The sequence below is a fragment of the Diceros bicornis genome (assembly GCF_020826845.1).
Source record: "Diceros bicornis minor isolate mBicDic1 chromosome 3 unlocalized genomic scaffold, mDicBic1.mat.cur SUPER_3_unloc_1, whole genome shotgun sequence".
Taxonomy (NCBI): Eukaryota; Metazoa; Chordata; class Mammalia; order Perissodactyla; family Rhinocerotidae; genus Diceros; species Diceros bicornis.
The window spans coordinates 2,913,209-2,919,208 of NW_026690897.1; positions in this window are offsets into that span (position 1 = coordinate 2,913,209).

Genomic DNA, 6,000 nt, shown 5'->3' on the forward strand with positions numbered 1-6,000 from the left:
ATTGGAAGCTACCTTCGTACCCCTCAACCTGGTTTGGCTCCAAGTAAGAGAAAGTCAAACTTCACACATGAAGAGGAAGAACGCACGGGTAAGTATTGATAAATCCCAGTGCCTGCAGACCACCAGGAATGCATATGATGTACAAAGTGTTAGGTTTATTAATGTGCTGCAGCAAAGTGCACCTCCCATTGGGAAGCTTCGGTGTCTCAGTAAGAAGATGCTAGAAGGGGCTTATTGAAGTGTCTGGCCTTATGCCACGTGGCTTTGAGGAAAGCTAAGGAAGCAAGGGTTTCTTCTGTAAATGGTCCTGTCAGGAAATGAGTGCAAGTTGATAACTGGATGTTTTCACTTTCAGGTAGGAGAAGAGACTAATGAAGTTGGGTAAGAGTTGTCTTTGCTTCAGAAGCAGAAGCATCCGTGTCAGCCAGGAGAGTGGAATGTTTGGGAATTTGTCAGGAATGCAAATTTTCAGGCCCCAGCCCAGACCTACCGAATTGAAATCTGTGGGGCTGGGACCCAGCAGCGTGTTTGAACAAGCCCTCCAGGCAGTGCTGATGCACACCAGAGTTTGAGAACCACTGCCTTAGCCCAACCTACAACAGTAGTCAAAAAAGGTGGCAGGGGACACGCCATAAAAATCATGTCAAGAATTCTTGCCCACCAATGCTGGTGATAGGTTACACTGTTTTATATAATAAAACAGGGACCGTGGCTAGTATAGGGAATAGTCTATAGAGATGGTATAAGGAGTTTGAGAGAAATATTCAGGAACATTTAAAGGTAAACATTCTTCATTAATGTTACTCTGTTTCCCTGGGTCTCCAAAACATTTTTTTTTTTTTTTTAGAAAACTTGATCCTGTCTCACGTTTAGATACTTGATGCTACAGGAATGTGAGAAGAAAAATGGGGAGACGTTTTTTCATCTTGTAAGGTCAAATAGTTCCTGACATTGAGGAAGTAACTCTCTCCAGCTTCTCTTCTATTTTTCATTCTTAGAAATCAACCCTAATTCTTCTCAACTTGGCAAAAATAAATTTTCCAGAGACTGTGAAGTCCCGGTGAGTTTCATACCGTCATCATCTTGTGAACTGGGCATGAGAAGGGGCAGACATAGAATATACTTAAGACTCTTGCAACATTTTTCAATATGTTGTGTGGTAGATATTTTTCCAAATACGAATCTAAATGTACCAGCTCTATTTATTCGTTAGATACCCGCTAATTTAAAATGCTACTTTTCAAAATGCAATGTGATAACTAAAACATGGTGCGGTGTGTATAGAAATTCTGTGTACTGTTTTGCAATTTTTTTGTGAATTGGGTGGGGAAGTGACCATTAGCCCTATTGCAGCCCTGGAGCTGGGCATCCCACACACATGAATTTAGTTCTTACACTCTCTGCTCTCTTCGTTTCACCTATTTTCTTATTTCCCTAACAGGAACAACATTTTTAATTAATGCAGCTTTATATCTTTTAATAACTCATAGGTCATGGCATTAAAAATTTTCCTTTTTTTCTGAATCTCAGTTGAGCATGCCTTTCTTTAATACTAAATGTGTTGAATGCCAGAAAATATCCCTCAAGTGGTCAATTCAGATACTAAATCTCTTATAACTGATTTTGATTTTTACATATTGACTTGTTCTGAGAAAACTACTGGCAAATTGTACTAACCATCTATAAATGCATAATTAGCTTTAAGTCAACATCATGGTCACATGAACTATCAGCCACTCAAAGTCTTGGCTGCCCAAGTTAAATACACATATTTCTATGAAGCCCAGATCTCTGTAGTATAAAGAAAATGTCCAAATTGCCATTCTAGTGTGTGTTTTACTAGCTGACTTTCACAAATTATCAGAATAACAATAAATGGATTTGCTCTGACTTAGTGAGGCTCTCAAATAGGTGTGGAAATGGGAATGCAACACTCTCTTTAAAGGTTTGAAATCCTTTCTAATATTTTAATATCTTTTCATGCTTGGTGATTCTCAAACTTGACCATACATTAGAAACACGTGGAAGGCTGTACAAAATGTACTTATACCTGGGTCTCTGATGAATCAGAATCTCTGAGGTTAGAGCCCTATTGTCTATATAGTTTAACTTGTCAAATGATTCTAATATACAAGGGTGGTTGAGAACCATCACAAATGGCTCCCAGGGTTTCCTCTCAATCATCTGGCTGGCAGGCCAGATCACTGGAATCCTAGTTCATTTTCGAAGGAAAAGGGAGCACATACAGAATAAGTATCCAAATCACTAGGAGAACGGGAGGTTCGGAGAGATTTTAATAGTTAAAACTATTTCCAAAAGAGGGCCTGTGAGTCTGCACTGAGGATACTATGCTTCTCTCTCCTTCCACCCACCCCCTAAAAGTTCCTCAGTCTAGAAGCCCACAGACGTATATGTATTTGGCTTAATTCAGTAGGTAAACAGGTGAAAACAGATGTTCTTTTCTGGCCCAATACATGAAGTCTCTGATAGTTCACCAGATTCTTTTACCATATTGATTAACTCTATTCATTTTACTAGTTTTTAATATAGTTGTTGTTTTACTCAATTGGTTAACAATGAATATTTACGGTAAGAGAATAGCAGACAGCAGAACAGGGAGACCGTGAACAAGAAAAGCAACACATACATGAAAAATAATGACCGAAAGGACAGAATGTGGGACAGGAAGGCAGAGCTGTATTCATCCATAGTTTTTCGAGAAGCGACCCGATAACAGGAGAACAGTTACTTCCTACTAGGTTTGAACAATTGCGTTGATTTTCCAAGCATTCTGTTGCAATGCACCCATCATCTCCATATGTAGGAAGACAAGCATCCCCAAGGAAGGTGTTTCTTTAGTTCCAAATCTCTAGAGAAAGGTCTTGGGCACAGAATATTCAGTTTCAGGCATCTCTTTCCATTTTCCTTAGTGACATTTTCTATATTTTATGGCAGGGGATAGCTAATTCTTTTGATCTCCTCGCAAACGTTACTGCCTATGGAACTGCTGGAGACAAAGAAGAAACGGCTGTGGTGCTAACTCTGCGTCTTCAGGGTGTTCAATCAGCAGCATACGGTGCAGCTCAGAAAGAAACCACAGAGCGGAAACGGAGGGTAGAGACACAGTTTATGGGTAAGCCCACACCGGTCACTCTTCCTCACAAGGCATCTGCTTGGATGAATGTGTTTCAAAATGGGTTGTCTCTGCAAAAAAAATTCATGGACCACAATGAAAATAAGACCCTTTCAGAACCTACACAGGCCAGGAGTCATGAAGTTTCCACAGAGTGTTATTGAATAAAGTAACTTGTGTCCTAGAATAATGAAATCATGGGTGGAAAGATTGCGACTGGTCACTCTCAGTCTAACCACATATTTAACATTCTTTTTGGGTATTTTCCAGGTTTGTATTTCAATGGGCACTTGTCCTTCAGCTGCTAAGCTGGAGGACTTATAACTTATCTAGTGCATGGTTTCTTGACTTTGGCAATATTGATATTTGGGGCTGGTTCATTCTTTGTTGTGGGGACTGCCTTGTCTATTATAAAATGATTAGCAGCAAACCTGGTATCCAGATGCCAGAACCTCACCCTGCCATCATGACAAACCAAAATATCACCAGATATTACCAAATGTCCCCTGGCGGGTACAAATCACCCCTGGTTCAGAACCACTGATGTGGAGAAATAAGATGTAAGTACATGAAATAGTAACCATACATGGCAGACATAATCAGTGTAAAATGACTATATTTCCCAGAGATTGGAAATCTTACTTTCAGGCAGGGTTGCCAAATAAACGCTTCAAAGAGGTAAGAATCAAGGATGTGGTCAAGAAGGGAGAAGAGAAGGAAATACCATAAAAAATAAACTGACCCATTATGCGGTGATTGATGGAAGGATATCTGCATAAATAAGTGATGAAAGCAATATAGCAAAATGTTAGCAATTGTAGAATGTGGGTGGTGGGTATTTGGGTGTTTAGTGTGCAATCTGCTTGACCATTTGTGATAAATTGTTGGGAACATATTTTTTTAAATAAGGCAAAATACCAGTGAAAGAAAGCCAATTGTAAAAGTTACTGCCCTCAAAGCATGATGACATGTGACTGTAAGATAAGTGCACAAATAACAACTCCTTGACTGCAAGTCTAAAGCATTCTAGAACTAGGACTATACCACTGTACCATATTTCCAAGGTGAAGCACATAGTTCAAGAGCTTTCACCAACTTTAACCAATTTGGTCCTCATGACAGTCCTGTAGAGTGAGCAAGGAAGGTGCTGCATTTTATGGATGAGGGAATGGATTCAAAGAGGTTGAGATTTAATCACTATGTGATATATGAATAAAAAGGCAAATTATGATTATTAGTAATTCAATCCATTTTATTGCAAAGTAGTTTTCTGTTATATGACCATACCACAGTTTATCTCTTCTATTGATGGACGCCTGAGCTGTTTTCAATTTTGGCACTATTGTGAATGAAACTCCTACAAGCATTCTTGTACAAGGCTTTTTGTGGACCTAAATTTTTGTTGCTCTTGGATGTATACCTAGGAGTGGAATTGCTGGGTTTCAGTTAAGAAACTGCCTAACAGTTTTTTAAAGTGATTGTACCATTTTACACACCAAAATATGAGAGTTCCAGTTGTTTCTCATCTTCACCAACACTTGGTGTTGTCGGTCTTTTTCATTTTAACCATCCTAATGGGTGTGTGGAAGTATCTCATGGGGTTAATTTGCATTTTACTGATGACTTATGATGTTGAGAACTTTTTCATGTGTTCACTGGCCATTTCTTCTTTGTTCACTGTCTACTCAAGTTTTTTGTCCTTTTAAAAAAGTTGGATTGTCTGTTTATTATTGAGTTGTAGAAGTTCTTTATATATTCATGACACAAGTCTTTTGTCAGATACATGTGTTGAGAATATTTTCCCCAATCTGTAGCTTGCCTATTCATTTTCTTGATGAGTAAGTGTTGAATCCTGGATCCTAGGAAAGAGCTTGCAAATGGATCAACTCTCCCTTATTCAACTTATGTTCCAGTCCTCTTGATCAAGCACCCTAGACTCCAGTCTCACACACGCTCTCCTGACTTATGCTGGTCCATGCTGGGTAGGTTTTGTAGCTCCCTGGTGCATAGTCCCTTTGCTCCCTTGTCAGCCTCAATGTGTCAGCAGCTTGGTTATGTTGTGACTTAATCCTAATTTTGAGATTAAATCACAGTTGTAGGGATTAAAGTCCTGGTGGCCAGGAAGGGCAGATCCTGAATATCCACACCCCACTGAGATGGAGGTGGGTGGGTGAACATTGTCTTGTGGGGAAGCAGCCTCTGCATCATCTCCAAGCAAGTGGGAGACAGGAGGTTAGTGCATAATGGAAATGAGTGGGCTACCTTTGGAGGCTCAGAGGGTTCAGGGGAATCTGGGGATTCAGGATCTTCAGGGACATCAATCTAGATAACTCCATCCATCTTTTTCCCAACCGGGCCCTGACCTTGGTACAGCAGACCTACCTTTGTTGGGAATTTATCCTTCTTTGGAGTTTGGCTGTTCTGACCATTGAGTCTTGGGCCTGGTCCCCAGTTTCTCTGCCTTCCCCCAGAGGAGATGAGAGCCTGTTTGTATACTGCCAAGGTGGCTATGGTGGTTTGAAGATATGTCCACAAATTCTTTGATATTCTTCCCTTCAAAAGGTGGAGCCTAATTCCCCTCTCCTTGAGTGTGGGCAAAACTTGACTACTCACTCCTAACAAATAGAAGAAAGTACAAGTGATGTTGTACATTTCAGAAACTGGGTCAGAAAAGGCACTGAGGTGTCTTCCTTGCTCTCTCTTGGATTTCTTGCTCAGGAGGAAGTCAGCTGACATGTCATGAGGAAATTCAGGCAACAGATGGAGAAATCCTTGAGGTGAAGAACCGAGGCCTCGTGCCAACAGCCACACGAGTGATTTTAGAAGCAGATCCTTCAGCCTCAATCAAGTCTTCAGATGACTGTAGC